We start from the raw sequence: 11,776 nt of genomic DNA on the forward strand, positions 1-11,776 counted from the left end.
CGAGGAACATTCCTGCCCTAGTTCGTGGTGGCGCATAGTTTCCAGCCAAAGCCCTTTGAGTTCAGCTCAACGGATTGCATTCCGATACCCCTTTCTCCCAGAGGTGGGCTTGGGGGACACGGTCTGCCCCGTGGTCCTGGGGGAAGTCATTGAGGACTCCTGTACCTCTGGGTCTGTCTCTAAATATTTGTAATTCAGAATCCCCTCGGCCGGAGGCTTGGACGGGAAGATCGGGGTGGAGGGAAGGCCCAATGCCTCTAAGGAGTTAAAGAGTTTTTCTTTTAAACCAGTTGGCTTGGATTAAGGACTAGAGAAGTGCCGTTCAAACACAAATCAAGATGTTCACACCCACAAACGCAGTCGGGTTTGGCCGCCATTCTGAGCGTCTAAGACGTGAAAAGAACAGCGTGTGATGGTGGTCCCCAGGGAGGTCGGAAAGCCAGGAACACAGGTATAAATCCAGTCCTGAGTCCAGCGGGAGCGCGTACGTGGTGGACAGTTCCTGGACGAGTACGGCTCGTGGAGTTGGGTGCTGTCTGCTCTGTTGGGCCTGAGGATTGCCGAGCTTTTATAGATAAAATCGGTCACGTCGGAATGAGAATCAGAGGGGGGAGGTGATTCGGAGTTAGGAACTGGCTTGGCGAAGGACAGAGCTCCATGAATGTGTGTTTGGTGATCTTTGTGTATTCTTGTGGGGATGGGGAGTGAGGCGTCGATGAACCATGTGCCCCAAGGCCATGGGGTTGTTCTTGTGGGTCACAGACCGTGAGGGACAGCCGAAATTTTCGTGTCTCCCTGCCTTATTTGCGTGGCTCAACTATAAAAATACAGCAGAGCAACAGGGAGAAAAAAAATCCTACAAAGTTGTGTTAGCAGAGGAGAGGCGTTTCTGAGTGAGTAGAGATCTTTCTCCCACCCCCGTTTTGGGGAAATATGATCCAGAATTCTCTCGTAGGTTCGTGCAGTTGAAATAACGTATAAAATCGTTAAGTCTGTGTTCACGCTGCAGGCTCTTGTTGAAAATATAAGATAGTTGCAAAAAAAAAATGCATCGTTATTTTAAGGGACAGCAAAACAGAAGAAGAACACAGAAGGATGGAAAGGAGGTGTCGTGAATTTCTTGTGGGGAGTAGAAGGGCTGGATATTAGCCGAGGGATTCTTCCCTTTGTGTTGACCCAGCTCTCGCTCCTGGAGCCGGTGTTTAGCAATTTACATAAATTTACATAAATTTTGGGGTGACCGTGGGGACGGACCTTCTCAGTCCCTGCCGCATACTTTCTGCCACACCAGCCATTTGCCTGGGAGTCTTGTGGCCAGTGGATGCATCGGTCAAGCGTTAAGGCGTCTTTGCACCCCAATTGGATTGGGGGGGGGCCTCTGAGTGTGTGCTAGTCCCCACTCTGTCTCCGCTGCTTTTGGTACCACTGCACGTGCAAGGTGTTCATCATGGGGATGCAAGGACAGGTGGGTGGGGGCCACATAAATTTCCGGGCCCCCCCCCAGTGCTCAGCCTCAGCCCAGCCTCTGAGGTCTGTGCCTCCCTCTTCCACACCCCGCGGGGGCATTTCTGTCATTTGCAACGGCCAATGGAAGCCGTCTCTGTGGATATTTGTGCACATGGGCTGGAGCTCTTGGAACGTTCTAGAAAGCTGTCTGCATGTGTGTTCTACTTTGCAAACGTCCTACGTTCCTTCAGAGACACTGAAGCAAGTGTATATAGGAGACGGGCACTTTTCCTGATGCTAACAAAGAATAATTTCTACCAAATACAAGGGCGACTTGGGGCGCCCGGGCAGAGGATTTCCAGTCGCGGGGAGCTGGCGAAGGGTATCCCGTCCCACCACTGTCTTGTACGAGCGTCTCGTACGAGTCCTGGTGAATCGTGTGCGTTGGGGCAACATGAGCGGAAGCCGTCGGCTCACCCTACGCATGGAGCGTTCTCTGGGGACGGCAGACTTTAAGAGCCAGAGACCCTTTGCAGGGGCTTACCGGGGGAGCGCCCCTAAAGCATGGGTTCTGGGTGGGGTGCCGCATCCTGCGTGGTTCGGGGAAGGCCTTGGAGGGGTGGGAGGAGCTGGACGGAGGCCAGGCCTGGGGCTGGAGGGGGTCAGATCCAAACCCTGGAGGCCGGCGCCATCGATGTATCCTGTCTGTGGTGGGGACAGGATAGCACAGCCGAGGGCCTCCCACACAGGTGCTACGTCCCTCCACGTCTCCCCACACGGCGTGGCTGGATTGGCCGTGGAGGCCAGGAGGCCGGAAGAGAGGGATTCCCAAGTGTGGAGGGGGACGAGTAGGACCCCCTGTGTCAATCCCGCGAAGGTAGCCAGCATTCCCGGTGAATTCTGCCAGACAGACCCACGTGGGAGTGCCCGTGCCCCAGGGGCGGCCACGACAAAGGGCCACACACGCCGTGGTATCAGACACCAGACGCTGCCTCTCTCCCAGGGGTGGAGGCCAGCAGTCTGGCACTGATCCCCAGGATGTGGACACCTGTCCATCTGTCCGTCCGTCTGTCGGGGCTGCCATAAGAGGACACGGTGCTCCGCGGGGAGGGGGCGGGGCTTGCAAACAACAGACAGTTCTTCCTGTGACTTCCACTGCGCGGTCACAGGAAGCACCCCTGCCCAGTCGGCCATGGTGGACTCCTTCTCACCGGTCACCTTACGTGGCGGAAGGGGCCGAGGGGGCTCTCTGGAGTCTCCTTTTGCGAGGACACGAATCCCATCGACCGTCACGAGCTGATCCCCTCCCCAGGCCCCTCGTCCCAACACCCGCCCACTGCAGTGAAGTTATAATACACGGACCTTGGGGGGAACAAACGTTTGGTTCATCGTAACCTCTGTGGAGGCCACATCCACGCGGGGGTCAGGACGCGGCTGTGTGAGATGACGATTCAGCCCACGGCCGGCACCTTGTCTGTACCTGTGGGTGATGATAGACACGCGTTGAGGGAAAAGCGTTTGCACGGTCTCCACGTGACCTTATATCGGGATGACACTCGTTAGGGTGACCTCCGTGCTCTACGATGAATGAAACCACCTGTTACCGCGGTGAGTGAACGTTCATCACTGTTGTGACGTCGTGTGGCCGACGACGAAACATCTCCCGGGCTGTGAGCAAAGACCAGAGGGCATGAGACGCGGTCTCTGTGCACAGTCACGTGCTGGGTGACGAAACATGAAGACGGGCGAGGCCACACCAATGTCAGAGCCGGCCCCTCACGTGATGTCCCGGCCTCAGGGACACTATTTAGAAACAGGGCTTTTGCAGATGTAATCAATCAGGTTAAGGTGACGTCACGGGAGTGGCCTTGACTCCAACGACCCCTGTCCTTGTAAGAGACAGAAGAGGAGAAGCCACGTGAAGGCAGAAGCATAGACAGGAGGGACGCGGCCACAAACTCAGGGACGCCTAGAGCCCCAGAAGCTGGGAGACGCAGGAAGGACCCTCCCCTGGAGCCTCGAGAGAGAGTCTGGTCCTGCCCCCCTGGATCTCAGTGGCCCTGCCCTGCCCGGACCTCAGGGGTCCTGCCCTACCTGGATCTTAGTGGCCCTGCCCTGCCTGGATCTCCGTGGTCCTGCCTCTCCTGGATCTCAGTGGCCCTGCCCTCCTGGATCTCAGTTGCCCTGCCTGGATCTCAGTGGTCCTGCCCTGCCTGGATCTCAGAGGTCCTTCCCTGCCTGGATCTCAGTGGCCCTTCCCTGCCTGGATCTCAATGGTCCTGCCCCTCCTGGATCTCAGTTGCCCTGCCCTGCCTGGATGTCAGTGGCCTTCCCCTGCCTGGATCTCAGTGTCCCTGACCTGCCTGGATCTCAGTGTCCCTACCTTACCTGGATCTCAGTGGTCCTGCCCTGCCTGGATCTCAGGGGTCCTGCCCTGCCTGGATCTCAGGGGCCCTGCCCTGCCTGGATCTCAGGGGCCCTGCCCTGCCTGGATCTCAGTGGCCCTGCCCTGCCTGGATCTCAGGGGTCCTGCCCTGCCTGGATCTCAGTGACCCTGCCCTACTCGGATCTCAGCGGTCCTGCCTCACCTGGATGTCAGACCACTGGCCTCCAGAGCTGGGGCCGATGAATTTGTGGTGTGGAGCCAGCGGGTCTGTGGTAATGTCTTGTGGCCGTCCCAGTACACGGAGGCAGGGGGCGCCCCAGTACATGTGCAGTAACGTCTCGTGGCCGCCCCAGTACACGCAGGCAGGGACACGCGTGCAGTGGGGACCAGAGCCGTGCCGTGCGAACAATTCATGCAGAACCTCCAATCTCGGGGACTCGGCAGGACCCAGAAGGACCATCGGCTCTGTCTCTCACGGGACATCGGGATGTGGAAGCCGGCCGGTGGCAACAGGGCAGGGCTCCCACCACGTTTATCGCTGGACTTCTCGACGTCGACGAGGGAACGTGGTTATGGGGCCGGGCCATCAGGACCGCATAGGCTGCTACATCCACAGGCTGGTTCAGGGTTCTCCTTCTGTTCCTGGTGACAGAAACAGGGACGTGCCGGGGCGACCCCTGGGCCAACTGAACCCCCAGGTACGGCCCCCCCGCCCCGGGTGCAGGGGTGTGTCCAGGAATTCAGATGGTGCTTGGATGTTGCGTGGTCACATCCCTCCCTCCTCTGTCCCGACACCCAGTCTGGGGCCTCGTCAATGACTCTTGAAGGACAGTCCACTGACCTCTTCGTTTTCGGTGGCAATCGAACTCCGGGTACCACGGCCACCCGAAGTCTGCGTGGGAGAGCATCAGGGCACTGGCATGTGCCAATCAGTTTTCCTAACTGCAGGCAAAATATTGGGGAACGTAAACAGCACGGTTAAGATACACGTCTTTGCTCACCTGCCACGATGCTTCTGCGGAGCCCGTGCGGGTGGGGATGGCTGGTAGACCTCAAGCTGTAGGAGGGCCAGGAGGGGGTCTGGTTTTCCGCCTTGGGATGCGTGGTTCTGGGCAGATAACGAGCCCATCGACGTGAGAGTGTTGCGTGCGCAGGACCCGGGGGGGCACCCGGCCTCTTCTGGGACACGTGTGTCCTCAGAAACACGTGCACGGACCGCTCTTTCTGTGCCCGCGTGTTTGGTAGGAATTGGGTTTTCCGCGTCCAGATCCTCCCCTGACCCAACCCACTGCCCAAGAGGTGTGATGTTCCCTGTGAAAAAGGTTGAAGTCTTTTCCTGCTGGAAATGCGGGCATGGGTGGGAGCCCTCGGTGGTTCGCCCGTCCCGTGGTCTGGATGTTCTTGGCTTCGTGGAGAACTCAGGCGTCTCTCTGGGATCACAAGAGCTGCGTGCTAATGAGGTGCTTCTACGTCGTCCGGAGGGACGAACGCTTCTGGACGTGCTCTGGGATCCAAGGGCTCTGACCCAGCGACACTGAGAGGACTTAAGTCTAAACGAATCGGACGCAAGGGGATTCATTCAATTTGATTGTGCACTCTCGGGCTTCAATGGCTTTGTTTGTGAACGCTTCCTTCCTTCCTTCCCTCCTTTTTTCTTCCTTCCTTCCTTCCTTCCTTCCTTCCCTCCTTCCTTCCCTCCTTCCTTCCTTCTTTCCCTCCTTCCTTCCTTCCTTCTTTCCCTCCTTCCTTCCCTCCTTCCTTCCTTCTTTCCCTCCTTCCTTCCTTCCTTCTTTCCCTCCTTCCTTCCCTCCTTCCTTCCTTCTTTCCCTCCTTCCTTCTCTCCTTCCTTCTTTCCCTCCTTCCTTCCCTCCTTCCTTCCTTCTTTCCCTCCTTCCTTCCCTCCTTCCTTCCTTCCTTGCCTCCATCCTTCTTTCCCTCCTACCTTCCCTCCTTCCTTCTTTCCCTCCTACCTTCCTTCCTTCCTTCCCTCCTTTTTTCTTCCTTCCTTCCTTCCTTCCTTCCTTCCTTCCTTCCTTCCTTCTTTCCCTCCTTCCTTCCCTCCTTCCTTCCTTCTTTCCTTCTTTCCCTCCTTCCTTCCCTCTTTCCTTCCTTCCTTGCCTCCGTCCTTCTTTCCCTCCTTCCTTCCCTCCTTCCTTCTTTCCCTCCTACCTTCCTTCCTTCCTTCCCTCCTTTTTTCTTCCTTCCTTCCTTCCTTCCTTCCTTCCTTCCTTCTTTCTTTCCCTCCTTCCTTCCCTCCTTCCTTCCTTCTTTCCTTCTTTCCCTCCTTCCTTCCCTCCTTCCTTCCTTCCTTGCCTCCGTCCTTCTTTCCCTCCTTCCTTCCCTCCTTCCTTCTTTCCCTCCTACCTTCCTTCCTTCCCTCCTTTTTTCTTCCTTCCTTCCTTCCTTCCTTCCCTCCTTCCTTCCTTCCTTCCCTCCTTCCCTCCTTTTTTCTTCCTTCCTTCCTTCTTTCCCTCCTTCCTTCCTTCCCTCCTTTTTTCTTCCTTCCTTCCTTCCTTCTTTCCCTCCTTCCTTCCTTGCCTCCTTCCTTCTTTCCCTGCTTTCTTCCTTCCTTCTTTCCCTCCTTCCTTCTTTCCCTCCTTCCTTCCTTCTTTCCCTCCTTCCTTCCCTCCTTCCTTCCTTCTTTCCCTCCTTCCTTCCCCACTCCTTCCTTCCCTCCTTTTTTCCCTCCCTCCCTCCCTCCTTCCTTCCTCCCTCCCTGCTTCCTTCCTTCCCTCCTTCCCTCCTTTTTCCTTCCTTCCTTCCCTCCTTCCTTCCCTCCTTCCTTCTTTCCCTCCTTCCTTCCCCCTTCCTTCCCCCCTCCTTCCTTCCCTCCTTTCCTCCCTCTTTCTTTTTTTCTTCCCTTCCTTTTTCCCGCCTGTTAACCCCAAACACTTCAGAAACGGTGGGAGCTGTTTTGGTCAACAGCACAGGTGTTCCGCTGCTGCAAGTGTGCAAACGAGTGAGGCAGGGGCTGCCCCTCCGCCCCTGGGGACACGCATCCCCTTGACCCTTACATGTTGTGATGTGGTTCGGAAGGACATTTGCATCCTGGGACCTTGCGGACGGGAGGCAGGGAAAGCTACAAGAGTGAGTGCCGTTGACCAGCCTGGGGTGCTGTGCAGGGGTCCCCTTGACTTGGGAGCACGTAGCCTGCAGCCTCCAGCTGAGCCGACCTGCAAACAGCGAGCTGTAGCGGCTCTGGGACCTCTCCAGGTCTCCAGGGCCGGCTGCCTCATCTGCCTCGCTCCCGTTCCGACTCCAGACCCCCGCGATCCTGAGCCGCCCCGGGTTACCTGCGGGAACCCGCGTGCGGGGGCCCCCGCCCCACCTGTTAACGTGCAGTGACGCGACTCCCCAGCCAGGCGTCAGAGAGCTCGGCGGGTCGGCCCTGCTCTGATGACTTGCGTGATTTTCGGAGGCACGGGCACCGTGCTTGTGTGTGCGTTATTTCTGTCTTCCTTGTTTCCGGGAGGGGCGAACTTCGTGGTGTCACGGCTGCCTAAGGAGTAGGAGATGAGACGTGGAAACACTGAGATGTGTCACCAATTATGTAAACACGTTGGCTCTGTTTTTGTCACTGAGAATTACACGCGGACGTATCTTCCTCACGGACCATCACGGTTTTTGCAGCCAGAGGCGGGGAGCGGGGCTGGTGGCGGGCGAGGGGGGCCGTGGGGCTGCCGGGCTGTCTGTCGGGAAGTGATTAGACGCCACGCACGCGGAGGGCGCGGCCACCATCCCTCGCGGGGCCCTAATCAAACCTGGCACGGCCTGTCAGGAAGACGGCTTTGCAGCGAAGGCGTCGCCCATTAGGGATGAAGCGCCCGAATGATGGAAACAAATAGGGTGTTAATCTCCCCACAAAGGGGGCATCGTGGGCTGGCCTGGGAGGCGGGGTCCCCGAGCGGCGTCGCTGATGACTGACTGCCTCCCTCCCGCACGGCTGGCTCCTGCCTCGGGGCCGACCGCGTGTGAGGCCGCGTGGCCGTGCTGCGGCCGCCGTGGCCCTGATACACAGGTGCGTGGTGGCTTGGGTGGGCGCAGAAGGAGGGACGGCGAATCTCAGCCCTGTGCTCTGGTGGTTTGGCACGGAGGGTTCTTTGCAGGGGGCTCTTTGTATCTGGGGGGGAGCAGGCTTTTTATGGGAGTCAGCAGGGAGGCCTTAAGGTGCCGAAAGCGAGTTCTGGCCTTTGCCCGTGGCTCCCGGGAGGTCTGAGCCCTTGGGGTGGGACGCCTGGTGGGGGGCGGGGGGGTGAGTCCGTTCAGGCACCTGGAACAAAGCACCGCAGACTTGGGGGCTTTCACATGTCCCCTTGGCATGCTTCCCAACGTCCTGGAGCCTGGGGGTCGAAGGTCCAGGGGCAGACTGGGGTCCGGGGAGGCCCCTCTTCCCGGTTCCTAGACGGCCATCACGGTGGAGGGACCGAGGGCTCCCTGCTGTGCGCTCGCGGGATGGGGGGACCAGGGGACTTGCTGGCTGTGTCCTTACGGGATGAGGGGGACCAGGGGCTCCCTGCTGCTTCCTCATGGGATGGGGGGGGGACCAGGGGCTCCCTGCTGTTTCTTCACGGGATGGGGGAGACCAAGGGGTTCCCTGCTGTTTCCTCATGGGATGGGGGGGACCAGGGGCTCCCTGCTGTTTCCTCATGGGATGGGGGGGACCAAGGGGTTCCCTGGCTGTGTCCTCATGGGATGGGGGGGACCAGGGGACTTGCTGGCTGTGTCCTTATGGGATTAGGGGGACCAGGGGCTCCCTGCTGTTTCCTCATGGGATGGGGGGGACCAGGGGGTTCCCTGGCTGTGTCCTCATGGGATGGGGGGACCAGGGGCTCCCTGCTGTTTCCTCATGGGATGGGGGAGACCAAGGGGTTCCCTGCTGTTTCCTCATGGTATGGGGAGACCAAGGGGTTCCCTAGCTGTGTCCTCATGGGATGGGGGGACCAAGGGGTTCCCTGCTGTTTCCTCACGGGATGGGGGGGACCAGGGGGTTCCCCGCTGTTTCCTCACGGGATGGGGGGGACCAAGGGGTTCCCTGCTGTTTCCTCATGGTATGGGGAGACCAAGGGGTTTCCTGGCTGTGTCCTCATGAGATGGGCAGGACCAGGGGCTCCCTGCTGTTTCCTCATGAGATGGGGGGACCAGGGACTCCCTGCTGTTTCCTCACGGGATGGGGGGGACCAGGGGGTTCCCCGCTGTTTCCTCATGGGATGGGGGGACCAAGGGGTTCCCTGGCTGTGTCCTCATGGGATGGGGGGGACCAGGGGACTCGCTGGCTGTGTCCTTATGGGATTAGGGGGACCAGGGGCTCCCTGCTGTTTCCTCATGGGATGGGGGGTACCAGGGGGTTCCCTGGCTGTGTCCTCATGGGATGGGAGGACCAGGGGCTCCCTGCTGTTTCCTCATAGGATGGGGGGACCAAGGGGTTCCCTGCTGTTTCCTCATGGGAAGGGGGGACTAAGGGGTTTCCTGGCTGTGTCCTCATGGAATGGGGGGGACCAGGGAGCTCCCTGCTGTTTCCTCATGGGATGGGGGAACCAAGGGGTTTCCTGGCTGTGTCCTCATGGGATGGGGGGGACCAGGGAGCTCCCTGCTGTTTCATCACGGGATGGGGGGGACCAAGGGGTTCCCTGCTGTTTCCTCATGGGATGGGGGGACCAGGGGCTCCCTGCTGTTTCCTCACGGGATGGGGGGACCAGGAGGCTCCCTGCTGTTTCCTCATGGGATGGGGGGACCAAGGGGTTCCCTGCTGTGTCCTCACGGGATGGGGGGACCAAGGGCTCCCTGCTGTTTCCTCATGGGATGGGGGGACCAGGGGGTTCCCTGGCTGTGTCCTCATGGGATGGGGGGACCAGGGGCTCCTTGCTGTTTCCTCATGGGATGGGGGGACCGGGGGGTTCCCTGGCTGTGTCCTCATGGGATGGGAGGACCAGGGGCTCCCTGGCTGTGTCCTCATGGGATGGGGGGACCAGGGGCTCCCTGCTGTTTCCTCATGGGATGGGGGAACCAAGGGGTTCCCTGGCTGTGTCCTCATGGGATGGGGGGGGGGACCAGGGGACTTGCTGGCTGTGTCTTTATGAGATTAGGGGGACCAGGGGCTCCTTGCTGTTTCCTCACGGGATGGGGGGACAAGGAGGCTCCCTGCTGTGTCCATAATAAACAGTGGTAAACCGTGACTGAGTGTTGAACACTCCTGTGAGTCCCCCTTGGAGCTGAGGACGGTTCTGGATCCTGCACGAACTGGTGTGACAAGTGAGGGTGTCCTTGGAGACTGTGTCCTCCCGCTGACTGCATCCCTCTATTCTGTCGTTCTCGTCTGGGTGCAAGAATCGAGGTCCGTCGTGTTTGGGCTTATTTCGCAGTCCCTGTTTCCAGCACGCTTCTCAGCTCTCGCCAGACCGTAAGCTGCTTGGGAGCACGTCCCGTATCACGTTTCAATTTCGTGATCCCCTTATGTCCTGTCATAACTTCCCTTGTACGTAGTACTCGGTCAATAAATGCTTGATGGGCATCGGCTGAGAGCCTCCGTCCCCCAATTCCTCTGACCCCTGTGTCGAGAACTTACTTTCCCACCTGTAGGCGGGCTTGCCTGTCACACACAGGCTGGGCTCTGTGTCCACAACGTAGATGGTCCTTGAGGACGTGACGCTCAGGGACATAAGCCACTCACAGAAGGACAGATCCTGTGTGATCCCACGTATATGGCGTCTCTAAAGAAGTCCCAGCCATAGACACAGAGACTAGATTGTGGGGCCAGAGGGTGGCGACAGGGGATGGGGAGTCAGTGTTTCATGGGGACACACCTTCAGTTTGGGGACGTGGAAAGTTCTGGACATGATGGTGGGGATGCTTGTACAGCATGATGAACGCATTCAGTAATGCCGAAATGGGCACTTGACAATGGAAAGTTTCACATCACGTGTCTTTTACCACCATTTTGGAAAATTAGAGAAATACAGGAAAGGAGGGTGTTAACATGGGAGCAGGGGAATCACGTTCCGGCCGTCAGTTCTCGATGCTCCGGAGAGGACTCCGAAGCCACCCGTGAAGTCCGGGTGGCGGCCTTTCCTGTAAACACATCTGTTCAGACAGAGGACGCCCTGTGATGGCCCAGGGCGTTGAGGGGGGCGGTGGGAGCCGTTATCTCCATCAATCTGTGCCAAGCTGCTTTTGCGTAGGGTCTTAGGGGGTCATCGTTGAGACCGTCAGGCACAGAAGTTGACTCGGTTTTTCAGAGAATTGGCCAAGCTCTCCAAGCGTTTGAATTTGGGGGAAACCAAAACGGAGATGTTTCCTTGTGTCTCACGACTGTTGAAGGCTTGCCGGAGACCAGAGAGAGAAAATGATCGTCCTGTGGGTGGGTGTGTGTGAGACCAAGTCTGAACTCCATCCGGACACGGGCTCTTGAGGAGAAGTCAGTGCCGAGGACAGTCTGGTCACCCTGTATCAGAGGGTCTCGGTCCCACTTTGGATGTTTCTTCACGGCCGACGACGTCCCTGTCTCTGTTCGGGGTCAGACTCCAGGGAAACAGTCCCAGCCCCCACTTTGTGGGAGGACCGGTGGACAGCCACGGAAGAAAGGGACTTCAGCCTAAAACTGCGAGACACACGAGGAGGAATTTAAACATCCCACCCGACGCCTCCATGTTGATTTTTCCAACAACTTCGCGGATGCATCGTTTACTCGCCGCGGAATGCCCTCCTCCTGAGCAAACAATTGCACGCGTTTTCGCAAATTTACAGAGCTGTGCAAGCATGACCAGCACGCAATTCTGAAATGTCTCCATCATCCCGAAAAAGAAACCGCTTGCCGGTTGGCCGCCAGGGCCCCGACCTCTCCCCCCACCCACGTCCAGCCCTCGGCAACCACTAATCTACTTTGTGTCTCCATAGATTTCCCTTTTCTGGATGATTCATATGAGTGCAATCGTGTGGCCTTTTGTGACT

The sequence above is a fragment of the Panthera leo genome, chromosome Y (genome assembly GCF_018350215.1).
Source record: "Panthera leo isolate Ple1 chromosome Y, P.leo_Ple1_pat1.1, whole genome shotgun sequence".
In the NCBI taxonomy this organism is placed as follows: Eukaryota; Metazoa; Chordata; class Mammalia; order Carnivora; family Felidae; genus Panthera; species Panthera leo.